The following is a 16,121-nucleotide window of genomic DNA, read 5'->3' as shown; positions in this document are numbered from 1 at the left end:
TATATTATTCTACTCTTTGAATTCTTTAGTCAAACCATACCAGCCTATTCACTATTCCTCACAAATAACAATCCATCTCCCAGTGCTGAATCTGTTTGAACAACTGCTGTTGACTGATTCTCATCTCTGTGACATTGCATTGGTCGTTCTGCCATGCCTAGAATGCTCTTGCTCATCAACTCCATCTCTTCAAGTATCCAGACTCCTTTAAGACTCAACTCAAGTGCCACCTTCTATAGGAGGACTGTTGTTGGTATCCTCAGCTACTCAAGTTGTCCCAACCAAGGTTATCTTGTATTTGCTTTGCATGTATAATATATAAATATAAATATATATGGACGTATTGATTATAGATAGATGGGTAGATATATGAATATATATATATATGTATATACACATTGTCTCCCTTGATAAAACATAAGCTCTTTGAGGTCAAGAACTGTTTTATTTTTGCATTTGTATCCCCAACCCCTAACACAGTGCCTGACGCATGGTAAGCTCTTAATAAATGCTTGTTTGAACATGTATTAAACACTATGTGTGTATCATTGTGTTAAAGAGTGAAAATAAAAAGATAAAAATAAACCAGCCCCCTCCTCAAGGCATTTTCAGTCCACTGGGGATAGACTCATACATAGATAAAGAAATACAAATGAGTTTTAAGATTCAAAGAGGACTAACAACCAGAAGGATACATAAATCATGCAGGTGGCTTCTTAGCTGTGCTTGGAAAAAAGCTAGAGATTCTAAGAGGCAGAGTTTAGGAGGGAGAGCATTCCAGGTATGGGGAACAGATCAGGCAAAGGTTCAGAGATGGGAGATATACACAGAACAGCCAATAGGCCAGTTTGACTAGAAGAGATAATATGTGAAGGGAAGTAATAAGCAATGAATAGAAAGTCATCCTTCAGGCATGGTATAATGGAAAGAATACTGGCTCTAAGTTACAGGATCGGGATTTAAAACTTATCTCCAGGTACTTCCATCCATATGACCTTAAATAAGATGTTTAACCTCCCTGGGCCTCAGTTTCTTCATCTGTAAAATAAGAGGATTGGACGAGATGGCCCTAAGGTCACCTCCAGCTCTAGATCTGTAATACTATGAGGAGAAAGGAGAAGGAGGAGGAGGAGGAGGAGAAGAAGAAGCTTTGTAGTACTATATGTCATGTGACAGAATTTTGAGATATATTTCAGGTGAGAGTCATTAGAGTTATTCTTCTTGGCAGCCCCTGATCCAGCACCACAGTCTAAACTCCTTTAGGAGAGACACAGGCACAATCCTCAGGTGGCATTGTCCTACAGGGAAAGCTTGCCTCAGGCTGTCTAGATTCTCAAAGCATTCCAGAGTTAGAATCTTAGCTATTTAATTTTTTCTTTTTTAGTTATAAATTTAATAATCATCAACAAATACTTCAACATACAAAGAACAAAAAAATAGGATTTTAGAAAAATCCATGTCCTTCTGTTAGTCTGTTTTTTGAAGGTATATATTAAGTTTAACAAGGTAATAACAAAACTTCCCTTTTTATGTGTATCTTCTTTTGAATACAAACTTCTTTTTGTTTTCTTCTGAATACTTTTTAAAATGTTCATTGATATTCTTTCTTTTTTTTCCTTCTTTTTTTAACTCATCCATCATCACCCACTAACAAACCTTTTCCAATAGAAGCCCCACTTGTAAAGAAGAAAAATAGATAAGAGTCAAGCAAAGCACATTGACACATCAACCATTTCTGAAAACTTCCGTCTCTTTTTAGTCCATCACCTCTCAGCCAAATGGGTGTCTTGCTAAGTCTCAGTCCCTCAGAGTCCTTGGTGGGTTTTTAGGTTAGCATCAGTCTCCATAAGACAGCGGCCACAGATCTTCATAGCTGTGAGTTTTCTCATTCACAGAGATGTACCAGACCCCACTTCCTGTGACTCTACCTTGGTTATATGTATAGAAAAAAAACTATGTACTCTGTATTTTAGGCACAAACTTGCCAGAAACATTTTTTGTTAATCTAGATGATTCTCGTCTAAGTGTTTCAGCTTAGAATAGAGAGCCAAAGGGAACCAGCCATGGCCACAGTCACCTATCAGCTTTGAAAATTCCTCTGACAAATGGAATAATTTTTCTAAAACCATCTAAGCTGTCCTTGACTCCTCCTTTTAAGGATTTTCCTTTGGGGAAATGCTGCAGAAATGTTAAAGTACTTCCACAGAAGGCTTATCTGGACATTTCCCCTTCTGGAATAGAGACAAAAACAATTCTTCCAAATTCCCAGTTCCCTCCCAAGGTCTGCAGCCCATCTCAAAGACTTATTAGTATTTACAAAACAAAAGTGTCTCCTCTCGTCTCCCTCAGAACACTCACCACTAGTCCATGTCTACCTGTCATGAAACAAATGTCTTTGATTTAGACATGATGGGGAGCCCAAAAAAGACAAGGCAGGAAGGTGTCAAGATGATTATTACATCAAATTGACATTAAATTACATTAACTCAACTGATCTTTACAATAAACTTATGAATTTAGTTCTGTAGTATATAAATTTCCCCATTTTACAGGTGAGGAAACCAAGGTTCAGGGAAGTTAAATAACTTTCTCAAGATCACACAGATGGTAAGTAGTTAGGCAGGTTTTGAACCCAGCTCAACCTACCACCACAACTAATAGTCAGTCAATAAACATTTATTAGGCACCTACTACATGCCAGGCACTGTGCTAAGCACTCCATTCATCTTCATCACATCATGTTTGATGCTCGAAGAAATGTTCCTTTCCTCCCAAAGATTCCATCGACCTTGTGTCCTGCACTTACAGACTCTCACTCTATTTAGGTCCTTTGAAAAAGGCCTTAGAAGGAAGACTTGTCTACAGTTTTCACCCCATTACTATGACTATTGTAACTTTTCCCAAAAAATGAAGTCCTTCTCCAGGATGCTGCACTACTGCCCAGCATAATGCAAGGAATATGAAACATTAAGTCCAGGATATTAGAGCTGGAAGAGACCTCAGGAACTGACAAAGAGTTCGCAGATCAAATCCAAAGTGAAGAAAAGTAAGAGTCAAGGATACTGGGTATATTTGGATAGGCTGTTTCTACCACCAATTCATTCCTTGGCCTAAGAAAATACTCTCTGGAATCAACCGCTGGAATTTCTCTGTTCATGCCAGATTCCCACAGGCCTTGGAATGGATTTTAGATCAAGGCCCATTTGTGAGGTAGTTGAGGGGCACATATCCAGGTTCACAGAGGTGTTATTCTTTTAGCAGATGGGAGCTCCCACTTTGGCAGCATAAAGAGATGTAACCATAGGAACCAAATATAACTCATGTCCTCTGAGGGATCAATGTGTTGAATGCTCTTCTTTCCAGGATCTATTCTTACAGGTCCTGTGGTGAATGATTCAGAAAGAACAGGTGTTGGGCCTTCTCCTCCACTGCACACTATTGGCAGAGATGGATGGGTCTGCAGGTCAAGCCCTTAGCCCAAGAACATCTCTGCCCAGCATAACAGCTAGAGCACTGATCTCAACGGTAGAAAGACCTCCTCCTTCAGTATAAAGCTCAGGCAACCCCTTCTTACAAGAAGCTTTTCCCAATTCCTCCCAGCTGATAGCGCCCTCTGTCCATAGCTACCTTGCATTTATTTTGTATCAATTCTGTATGGTTTTATTCTCTATATATTTACATGTGTATATGCCTCCCTGTTAGAATGGAAGCTCATTAAGAGTAGGGACTATTTCCTTATTTAGTATTTGTGTTCTCAGTGCCTATAGCATAGTGCCTGGCACATAATAAATACTTAATTAATGCTGATTGATTGATTGATCTAAGTTCAAATCCTGCCCCTGATTATCTGTGACACTGAGCAAGTTGCTTAAACTCACCTCAGTTTCTCCATTTGTAAAATGCACTTACCTCTTTGGGTTGTTGGGAGATCAAATGAGATAACCTCTGTAAGGCATTTTATAAACCTTAAAGAACTATATGTAAATGTGAGCTATTATTATTATTATTATTATTATTATTATCTTGTCAACATACACACAGGATTTGTTTATTGGGGAGAAGGGTAGTGACTTCTCCCACTGCCCAATCTTGACAGTTGGAAATAAAACCCAGAGCCCTCATGCTACTGTGTCCTCCTCTCCTACATAAAATTGATGCAAATTCTGGAAAGTTGTAATCAGAAAATCAGTCCAAATCTCACATGTTGATCTGAGGAACAGAGGAAGATGAATCCAGGTCCTCCATTTAGGTTCACTCATCCCCCCAAAAAATTCCCAAAGGGATGACAACATCATAAGGCAAGACTATGGGGACAGAAGAATATTATCTAGCCCAAGGGATCCATGAATCTCAGAGTGACTAACAGAGAGCCCCTACTTTGATCTCAGTCACTTTCTGAGTCTCTTAAACATCCTCCCTGAAAAGGACAATATAGCATTTAATGATGGGATGTCAACCCACTTACCCCTCAAAGAGCTGCTGGGGTACCCTTCTGCCACTATGTTAACTGTGAGGTCCTTCTTTATGTAGTCAGCAAGGAGCTTAATAAAGGCTCATAGCTAAGTTTAAATCAATAGGTCTTAGATTCTCTTTTGACCTTCCTTCTCTTCTGTGGTGCACTCTTTTGTGGCAAACACTCAGAATGCAACAATAATCTCTTTTTTTTTTTTTTTTTTTTTTGGTCTGGAGACAAAACATCTTGTAAAAGTGCAGACAGCAATATAAACAAGGTTTAAATAGAACTGGAAACTCCCAAGGGTGCTAGTTGACTAGGCATTGATGAGGCAGCAGGGGAGTATTGAAAGTTATGTTGACTCAGTGCCCTGCTGGTCAATCAGTGCTGGGGAAGACAATACCAACTAGTCAGTTTTTTGCATTACCTGCTCTATGTCACAATTCCCTGCTTAGAAATCGTCACATACTCACTACCTTAGGGAGGAACTGAGATGCAAGGGCCCAACCACTTTTGCTGAGGTGGACTTAACTGAAGTGTCTTTATCTCATTCTGAAAGTTACAAATAAGAGCTGGCCCCATCTTGAAGTCATTGCCTTGATATACTTATAATAAACTCCTTTTAATTCTCTTTGTCCTGAGTTTTGCCTCCTCAATCAGAGTAGAAGCCCAAACAAAGAACTTTCCTTTCAACCAGAGGAAGTGAAGACATAATTTTATGTGACCCACCAACAGGCACACCCAGGCAAACAACAAATTCTTTTCAGACAAATAACTTCTTAAGTAGGTCAGTGAGCCAGACAAGGCTCTGATAGCTCACGGTTTTTTTCAGTTCTGGAAAGTAGTGCCCTTGCTTCACTGTTAGTGTTCATGTGCTCTATGGCCCTCTCTGCCAAGAGCAAAAGTTCTCCAGCTCCCCCAGTTCAATGATGATTCTGACTCTCATGATCCTTCAGTCCCTCCTTTGAGCTGGGAAAACTACACTTTCCATCAACCCCTTTGCTGAACAGGTGCTACACATCTCTTCTACCTTCAGGCTATCTGTAGAGAGCATAGAAAAACAACCCCCCTGGAAGACTATATACACAGTAACCTCTTCCCTGTCTTCTTTCCTGCCAGTACTTCTTCCCATTCTCTGCATTCTGTGTCACAGGCTAGCTTTTTGTTACACATTCCATTTTCCTATAATTATGTCATGTGTTTGAATCCCAACTCTCCAGTGAGAGTATGAATGGCTGAGGGCAAAGAACATTTTCTCTTCCTCCTCCTACACCCTTCACAATCCTTCCGAAATACTCCTCTTGAACTCCAGCCCTTCTTTTCCTTCCAATCCAGAGCTTAAGGGCCTGGACTCTGGTGTGGAGATGTCTAGAAATGGAAGTAGTGGCCTGTATCCAGCCAAGATAAAGCGAAAGCTCACCTTTCACTCTATAACATGCACACACCCCTTCCAATTCTAGTTCTCATATATATATATGTTGTCTTCCCCTATTAGAATAAAAGTTACCTTTGCCCAGGGACCATTTCATTTCTCTATTTATATGCCCAGTTCTTATCATAGTCCTTGACATATAGTAAATATTTAACAAATCCTTCTTTCATTTCAACTATCAATAAACATTTATTAAGTGCCACTTTATTCATTCATTCGTTCACATCTGAACTCATTTAAAGACCTGTTCAAATACCACAATGAAATCACCATGAAGAAATGCAATTGGATAAAAGCTTTAAAATTTTTTTAAAAATAAAATTTAAAACATGTATATATGAAATATATTTTAATATAAAATATTAAAAAATAGAATCATGCATTTATCTTGATTATGTAGGGAAGATCAGTCAATGATATAAGAAGCATTTATTAAGCATCTACTATGTGCCAGGCACTATACTAAGCAGCAGTGATACGAAGAAAGGTAAACACATGGTCCGTCATCTCAAAGAGCTCACGATCCAAGGGGGAGACAACATGTAAACAGCTATGTAAGACATATACAGAATGAATAGGAGGCAATCTCAGTGTGAGGGCACAAGTATGCAGCAGTGGAGGGAGATTGGGAAAGGCCTCTTGCAGAAGTTGGGATTTGAGCTAAGTCTTAAGAGAGCCAGGGAAGCCAGAAAGTAGAGGTGAGGATGAAGAATATTAGTGGGATGGGGGCAGTCAGTGAAAATACTTGGAGTCAGAAGTTGAAGTGTTGTACTTGAGGAATAGCAAGGAGGCCACTATCGATGGATTGTACAATATATGGAGGAGAATAAGGTATAAGAAGACCAGAAAGGTAGGAAGGGGCCTTATGAAGGGCCTTAAAAGACAAACAGAGGATTTTATTTTTGATCTTGAAGAGCCATTAAAGGTTATTGAACAGTGAGAGTGCCGGGGTCAAACTGGCACTTTAGATCACTTTGGCAGCTGAGTGGGGGTTAGTGTGGGCAGGGGAAAGACTTGAAGTAGAGTTTTTAACCAGCAGGCTACTTTAATAAGCTAGGTGTGAGGTGATGGTGCAGACCTGCACCACTGTGGTATTTATGTAAGTGGGGAGAAAGAGGCAGAAGAAATGAATTTCTAATATATTAAACAACAAAATGTTAACGATAGGAGAAATTATTTCATAAAACAGAAAATTCTATACAACAAAAATGTACAAGCAAAAGAAAAATCAGGGGAAGTATGACAAAAAATGTATATTTAATATGTATGAAACTATACAAAGTCTATATATAAGAACAGATAATTTATCCCCCAAAATTACAATTCAAAAATAGTTAACTTGAAAATGTTCAACCTCACTAAAAGAGATTTAACTAAAACAACTTGTAGGCATCACTTCACACCCCTCAAGTGACAAGAAAATAAATCAACAAAATTCAGTGTTTGCAGGGTCACAAAGGAACAGGTATACTGAGTCTTTTCTGATAGAACTGCAAACTAGTGAAATCATTTTTGAAAGCAATCTGCAGTGAAGTTTACAAAAATAGTCATAACTATTGACTGAATAAATTCATTGTTGGAAATATACTATTGTTGGAAATGAGCATATCATCAAAAGGCAGGAGGAAAGGGTACAGGATATTATGTTCAAACCATGCCTGAAACCCTCTCCCTCCTTCACTCTAACTATAGACCTCCCTGACTTTTTTAAAGTCCCAATTAAAATCCAACCTTCTACACCTCAATTCTAGTGCCTTCCCTCTGTTAATTATCTCCTATTTATCCTTTGTATAACTTATTTTGTACATTATTTGTTTCCATGTTGTCTCTCCATTAGATTGTAAGCTCCTTGAGGGCAGGAACTATCTTTTGCCCCTTCTTGTATCCCTAGCACTTGGCATAGTGCCTGGCATATAATAGGTGCTTAATAAATGTTTATTGATTGATTACTTGAAATCTATACACCATTTGGTGAAGGGTTAAACTGAGGGATGGTACAATAAATTGTGATATGCATGTATAATGGAATACTGTAATGCAATCAAGATCGACAAGTTTGGGGAATAAAAAGAAATCTGTTAGGAAAGGAGTCCGGCAGGGAAGGGCAGGGCAGAGGGAGGAAGTCAAGCCAAACCATAGAGATAAGAAAACCCACAAGTGCTCCTTGCCTCTTAGATTACTTTGTATTTACTTCACATACACTTTGTATCTACTTATTTGTGTACATGTAAATGTCTTATACCCCTAGAAGAAGGGAATTTCGTTTAAAAGCAGCAACACACACACACAAACACACCCCACACACCCGCCTTGTTCAAAAAAGGCACTGGACAACATCTATTAAAAAAGAAAAGTGAATGAGAATGAGAATGAACAACAGATAAAGAAACCTGAGGATACTGGCTCTTTTATAACTAGAGTCTGGGAAAAGGATAGAAATAAAAACAAGGAAGGAAACCACAGACAATTTGTGGAATCACTTAGAGAAGCTTCATTGATGGCTACTCTCCAGCTGCTCAGCTCCTTGTTGTGTGAGTGTTCCTGGTTTTTGCATAATAGTAAAACATTCTGACGAACAAATCTCCTACTGGGGCCAAGCCTGCTTTTATATGGTATTTTAAGGATTATCAAGTACTTTGCATACAGTCTCATCTGATCCACACCCTTTGAGGTTTACTGCAAGTATTACGACCATTTTACTGAGTAAGCATGAAGCAAAAGGACCAGTCACAAGATTAGCAAGTGGAGATGAGGACTTTGAACCCAGGCCTTTTGATTCCAAGCCCAGCCTTCTCTCTGTTAAGAACAAAGTGTGACCCAATTCCCCTGCTTCCTCTATTACAGAATGGTCCAAATATATTCCAGAATGCCTTTCCTGAGAATCTCTAGGGGCAGCAGAAGGAAGAGCAGCTGTCCGAACATCAGCAAGTTTTTGTAGATTCTTCCCCACCTGGCAAATAGTAATAATATTTGTATAGAACTTTCTATGTTCAGGGCACTGTAATAAGCACTTTACAATTATTATCTCATTTGATCCTCATGACAACCTTTGGAGGTAGGTGCTATTCCTACCCCCATTTTACAGATGAAGAAAATGAGGCAAACAGAGGTTGAGTGGTATGCCCAGGGTCACACAGTAAGTGTCTGATGTCAGATTTTAATTCAGGTCTTTTTGACTCCAGACCCCATGTTCTATCCACTGTGCCTCCTAGCTACCCTAGTGAAGGATGCAAGTCAAATAACTCATGCTCTCAATGGAAGCATCTAGCTTCCAAACCTCCTCAGTGAGAAATCCCAACAGTCCAATAACAGGAAGGAGCTCAACCCATCTGAACTGAAGGAGAGAGCAAGAGAGAAACAACAGATGGAACCCACACACTCCTCTTTTCCAACATGTCTCCCCATCAAATAGCATCCTCTTTTCCCGTCCCCCAGGTTACACTTAATGCCTTCATAAAGAAGGGGCTCTTGATGCCCACAGGCTGAGCACCTCAGTTTCCCTATCCTGGCTCCATCATTAACAATGCATTAATTGTAGCAAGAAGAATGTATCTAGATCTTTATACTTTTCCAAGTCTTTTATGTACACTGTCTCATTTCTTAGAATATTCCTGTGAAGATAACAGAGAAAAGATTATTATTCCCTTTTTAAAGATGAGATGAAGTGATCTAGACACAGCCAATTAGCTGGCCCAGAATACAAATTAAATTGTCTCACTCCTGATCTTTTTTTGGTATTAACTGTCAACCATTACTGAGTTTGTTCTAAGAAAGACGAAGAAAATTAGGTCACATGTGCATGTTTATTTCTCTCAAAGCTGGTGGAACATATATATAGAGATATGCATGGGAGTTCATTGTGGAAAATGAGCCCAAGGACAGACAGACAAAGGGGACCTTATAGAGTAATTCTCTGTCACTCCTCCCTCCCTTTCTTGCTCAGGATGCCTGTGTCAGCCAAAATTATAGTCTCCATATGTGTTAACTATAATATGAGAAAGGAATTTCTTAATTGGAGAGATTGTAAATATAATAAGAGAATGTCAAGGTGTCAGTTAAAATTATAGATCCAGGATGTCTGTGTTTCTTCTATCATTAACATGACATAACATAACATAGTATAACATAGGAAAAGTTCCATTATAGTCCCATTATATAATGTCTGGTTCAAGGCATCCTGCTCTTGACAGTTATAAACAGAAGAATGCTCCTGATCAGCTTCATCTGGCCCTATAGTTGCTGACACAGGAAGAGGTATTTTGGGTTCGCTCAGAGAGCAAAGCAAAGCATGTCTGTTATGACAGAGCATAAAAAACATTATGGTAGGTTAAGCTCAGAGTGGGCCAGAACTATCTTTCTCCTAGTTGGCCAATAGAGGTTTTTAGACCTTTCTCAGGTCTTGGGGGTTCAAAATGGTTTGGAGAGGGGTTCACATAGCAAACAGCAAAATTAATATAATAATAATGTTTATTATTATTATTTTGATATTAACTAGCTTATATATAGGGCTTTAAAGTTTACAAAGCACTTTACAAGTATCTCATTTGACCCTACAACAACCCTGGAGATAGGCGGTATTATTATCCCCATTTTACAGAAAAGGAAAGTGAGCCAGACAGAGTAACTTGCTTAGTGTCCTACTGTCATGCATAGTACATGAGTCTGAATTTGGACTCAGGTCTTCCCAGCTCCAAGTCCTAATATAGGGCTAGGTACCACCCAAAATCAGTAAAAGTAGTAATACATGCTGAAGACTAGTCCATTATCTCAAATGCAGACAGACCTGAAACCTATCCTTTTTCCCTCTAATACCTTCCCAAAGCACTTGTTTGTTTGCACCATGAGACTCCAATTCAAGAAGAAAGGCTTTGTTCCCTTTCTTGGCAAAAAGAATATTCCATTCTTATCTTACGCAGACTGTAGGCTTTTATGGCCCAAGTCGGGCAGGAAAGTCTTACCTGGGTGTTAATCTTGTCTGTCTTATTCCCATATGCTTATAAAAGTAAGCTCATTTAACTGATGTACAAATTACATTAATGAAGGTAGAGGCAATGTAGCATAATGTATAGAATGCTAGACCCCAAGTCAAAAAGATCTGGGTTCAAATCCTGCCTCTGACACTAATTTTTTGTGTGACCATGGACAAATATCCTTGTATTTTCAAGCCTCAGTTTCTTCATCTGTAAAATGGGAATGATAATACCCACACTGCTTATTTCACATGGTTCTTATGAAGGTCAGATGAGATAATGTGTGTGAAGTGCTTTGCAAGTTTTAAAGCACTCTATAAGTGTCAACTATTAATGGTTAAAATTTAAAGAGTGCTTTTAAGTTTGTAAAACACTTTACATGTATCTCATTTGACCCTCACAAGAATACAAGAAGTAGGTGTTATTATTATCCCCGGTTTACAGATGAAGAAACTAAAGTTAAGTGACTTGCTTTGTGTCACACAGCTAGTGAAATTCTGAGGCAGGATTTAAACTCGGGTCTTCTGGACTCAGCATTCTATCCACCATATCCACGGTGCTATCTGCTTACTACCTACTATGACTGAACACTCTCAGTGGAAATTCAGAATCCCTACAAACACTTCTGATCATTTGTAGGCCTGCTAAGATGTGCAACAGGTAAATCCATATTCGGCCATTAATCAAAGAAGGCCTTGTCCTGCATTAAGGCCACTGAACTGTGTTCAACTCCAAGAGTAGCAATCAGGAGCTGTGAAGCACTTGCACTCTTTCATCTGATCCCCTTTTCTGACCAGCAAGACATTTGGGAGAGAGACAGTTATTGGGGTGGAGGGAGTCAGTAACTGCCTGGAGTTTGGGGATTAGCTTCAGGTTAGGATTTGGGGCTCAGTCTACTGGGGCTTGAGTCAAACTATGGCTAAGAGTTCAGGGATGGACTTAGTTATTGACCACAGTTTGGCGGTCAGTGTTTGATGTCAGTCTATGGCCAGGGTTGGAGGAAAGTCAGTCAGATCAAGGTGAAGCATCAGTCCATAATCTATATTGCTGCCTACTCTTGCCTTGTGCTATGCCCAGTCTCTATATTACCCTGGGGGTGGCCAATATGTGAGTAATAATCCAACTCCTCTCCAACTCTCTGTCCTTCTCCCCATTTACCCAAAAGTACACTAAGAAGTCCTTCCTGAGAGAAATCAGGAGTCAAGTGGTAGATGAGCTCCCTGGATGTGCATGAGTCACCTTTCTGGAAGACAATGTAGATGTAGCAAGTCAGAGGTCAGTCAGGTAGTCAATAAACATTCATTAAACAACTAGGATATGCCAAGCACTGTGCTAAGTGCTTGGAATACAAAGAAAGGCAAAAGACAGCCCTTGCTCTCAAGGAGCTTATAATCAAAGCTGTTTCTTCACCATCCCCAGGCTAATTCAGCACCTGCTACATCTACAGCATTGGAATATAGATGCCTTCCCCAAACAACATAATTGTCTAGGTCCCTTTTAGAAATGGCATCAGGATACACTAATTTTTGTCTGGTAGGCTCATCAAAGCCTGGGCATCTTCCTTTTGACCTTCCTCCATGGATAAGATCTGACTTATCACTGTGAGAAGGGAAGTAAAATCTTCTACATCTTTGGAGTAGGGAGATGACAAAGAAAGAAAGATCAAGACCCATCACAGATAGTAACAATAAACCCTACTTAGAATGCTTCAGAGTTACAAAGTACTTTCTCTTCAAAGGAGGTAAGGATAACTTACATGATGTAATTAAGAGAAAGTAGATCCAAAACAACAATATACACACTGAGTGCAACAATGCAAATCAGGAAGTTAAACCAAAAATTTCAAATATTTGTTGCTGTCTTTTCAAAATAAAAACATCGTGATCAGCAAGATGACAGAGTAGGAGGAAGCAATACAGCCAAGTTCCCCACACAACCAATCTAAGGCAGATCCAAGAAGAGACCAGGACATGCAATCTTTAGGAAATCTAAAGAGAAACCACAGTGAGGCATCTTTCCAGTCCACAATCACAAATTCAACTCACAGGCAAGAGACCAATGTAGGAACTATGGAAAAGTGGAGGGTCAGGATCACAGACTCAGCATCTACTTCAAGTCTTCCAGAGGAGCCTCGATCTCTGATTCAGCTCCCAGGGCTCTTAACAGGTAGCTGCGCAAAGTTGCCTATTTATGGGCTCAGTCTCTGGGCAAGAACAGAACTAGACAAGCAGTTCTGGTTATCCAGAGGGGTCGCATCAAGGGCTTAAGTCCCCAGGTTTCTGAAAAAGGCTGGGCCAACACCATAGTCACTCCTGGTGAGCCTTTCAATGAGTTGACAGGGGCTGGGGCCAACTACTCTGTCCTGGAACACTTCACAAGGGCAAGTTTTGCCCAAGCAAAATTCAGGGTCAGGAGCCTGAAAAACTCTGGAGGGTAGTGATCATATGCTCTTGATCTGACTACATGCCCCTGAAAGTCCGCAGTACTCTGCCTCAAGCTACCCCTGTGATCTTCGGAGAAAACAGCATTTGATATCTGAAGGAGTTAATAGTAAGACCTCAGAAATGGCAGGTCATGACTCCTTCCAGAAGTGTGCAGAGCCTGGTCCTAACAGAAAATCACAATCCAGATTGTAATCCAGGAAATAAGGTTAAAGAATTAACAAACAAACAAACAAAAAAAAAAAGCAAAGATCTATTATGATGCCAGGGATCATAAGATAAGACACATATCCAGATGAGGAGAATGCCTGTAAGCAGAGCCTTAAAGGAAAACAAACCTTGGCCACAAGATCAAATTAGAATTCTTAGAAGAAAGGAAAGAAAGTGAGAGCTTTGGAGCAAAGACTTGGAACAGCTTAGTACAAGAGGGACAAAACCTGACCTAGTAACAGACTCCTTGAAATTAAAATAAGAGAAGACGGCTGCTCCTTGGATGACACCACTGATTGTGTTGAACAGTCCAAGCATGAAAAAAGAGGAGTGTCTCCTGTTTGCACAATATATATGGGAAGAATCCTTCAATTATTTGCTTGAATTCCTCAGAAACCTCCCCCGAAATCTGAGAACAGCTTTAATTCTAAGGAAGAAGAAAAATTCCAAGCTGTATTTTTACTAGAGAAATCTGACCTTCATCCAGTCCTTGAAACAATATCGTTCATTTTGGAGCAAGCTGCGTATTACCATTTGAAACTAGCTGCTCTGAAACAAGAACATGAGAGCGTTCATCTCAGTTAAGACAAAGACAAGGCATTTGCCAGTGCTTGAATTAGTATGGGGTAACACACAGGTGAAAAGTTCTAACAGGATTCTGGCTCCCCATTGCTTGAGGCAGTTGGATGGCAACTTAACCTTCAAATTGCTTAGTATACTCAAAGTTAAAATTTCCTCATGCCGTGTTAGAACTTGGAATAAGCAATGACGATTCAAAGAATTTGGCAATAGTTTTTGTGGAATTCAACGAGGAGTTTTTTGAGTTCTATAAAGAACTAACAACCCTGGATGTCTACCTGGATTCCCTTATGAGATGTCTTTGAAAGCTCATCTCTATTGCACTCTAGGCACCTCGTTATTTTGCATCAAAGACAGAAAGCCAAGCTGTATTTTCTGAAGGATTCAATGACTTTCTTCCTATAAAATTATACAACTTATTTCCTCAGACCAGTAGCATTTGCCAAGATGGATTGTTAAGAATGATGAGGTTCTAATTGACTTTCTCTTCTTTTGTGAGCCAATTGCAGTTGTTAAGAACACTTAATAAAAAGAAAAAGCTAATACCAAAAAAAAAATTATAATGGGCCAAACAAATCAACAAGCATTTATAAAGTGATTACCAAGTGTCAGGCACTGTGCAAAGTTCTGGGGATACAAAGAAAGACAAAAATAGTACTTACTCTCAAAAAGCTCACCGGGGAGACAACATATGAATGATGTTGTACGAACAAAATATAAGTGATCTCAGAAGAAAGGCACTTGTATCAAGGGTGATTGGGAAAAGCTTCTTATAGAAGTCAGGGGTTTAGCAGAGACTTGAAGGAAGCCAGGAAAACTAGGAGGCAGAGATGAGGAGGGAAAGCATTCCACACATGGAAGACAGCCAGTGAAAATTTGTGAAATCAGAAGAATGTTTCGTCTGAGTAATAGCAAGGAAACTGGTATCATTGGGTCATAGAGTAAATGGAGGGGACTTAGGTCTAAGAAGACAGGAAAGGTAGGAAGGGTTCAAGTTATGAAGGGCTTAAAAACTCAGAGGTTTTCTTTTATTTCAGAAGAGTCATTGGGGTTTATTTTTTTCTTTTTATTGAATAATATTTTTCCAATTACATGTAAAAACAATTTTAACATTCTTTTTTTAAAATTTTGAACTACAAAATCTTTCCTTCTCTTCCTCGCCTCCCCTCTCCCTGAGAGAGCAAGGAATTTGATACAGGTTATACATGTGCAATCATGCAAAACATATTATAATATTAGTCATGTTGTGAAAGAAAACAGAGACCAAAAAAAACCTATGAAAAAAATAAAGAGGGTGAAAATAGTATGCTTTGATCTGCATTCAGGTTTTATCAGTTCTTTCTCTGGAGATGGATAGCATTTTTTATCATGAGTCCTTTAAAATTGTCTTGTATCACTGAGAAGAGGATCCTTCACAGTTGATCATAGTACAATACTACTGTTACTGTTTATAATGTTCTCCAGTTTCTGCTCACTTCACTTTTTATTAATTCATGTAAGTCTTTCCAGGTTTTTCTAAAAGCATCCCATTCATCATTTCTTATAGCACAATAGTATTCCATCACAACCACATACCACAGCTTGATCAGTCATTCCCCAATTGATGGGTATCCCCTTGATTTCTAATTCTTTGCACACAACAAAAAGACCTGCTATAAATATTTTTGTACATGTGGGTCCTTTTCCCATTTTTATGATCTCTTTGGGATATAGACCTAGTAATGATATTGCTGGGTCAAGGGGTATGCCCAGAATTGTAGGCCTTTGGACATAGTTCCAAACTGTTCCCCTGGACAGATCACAATTCCACCAACAGTGCATTAGTGTGCCAATTTCCTGACATCCCCCCAACATTCATTTTCTGTTTCAGTCTTGCTAGTCAACCTGATAGATATGAGGTGGTACCTCAGAGTTGGTTTAATTTGCACATCTCTAATCAATAGTGATTTAGAGCAATTTTCATATAATTATTGATAGCTTTGATTTCCTCATTTGAAAATTGCCTATTTGTCATTTGACCATTTATCAATTGGAGA

At 39.2% G+C, this 16,121-nt stretch overlaps 1 pseudogene; it reads left to right on the top strand.

Annotated features, from left to right (window-relative positions):
* The window catches only part of LOC114033521, a 48,195-nt pseudogene extending 33,805 nt beyond the window's left edge, over positions 1 to 14,390 (top strand).
* The last annotated feature ends 1,731 nt before the right edge of the window (positions 14,391 to 16,121 follow it).

The sequence above is a fragment of the Vombatus ursinus genome, unplaced genomic scaffold, assembly GCF_900497805.2.
Source record: "Vombatus ursinus unplaced genomic scaffold, bare-nosed wombat genome assembly UNPS02007284.1, whole genome shotgun sequence".
Taxonomy (NCBI): Eukaryota; Metazoa; Chordata; class Mammalia; order Diprotodontia; family Vombatidae; genus Vombatus; species Vombatus ursinus.
The sequence above is the reverse complement of the archived record's forward strand: the minus strand, read 5'-3'. Positions and strand labels throughout refer to the sequence as shown.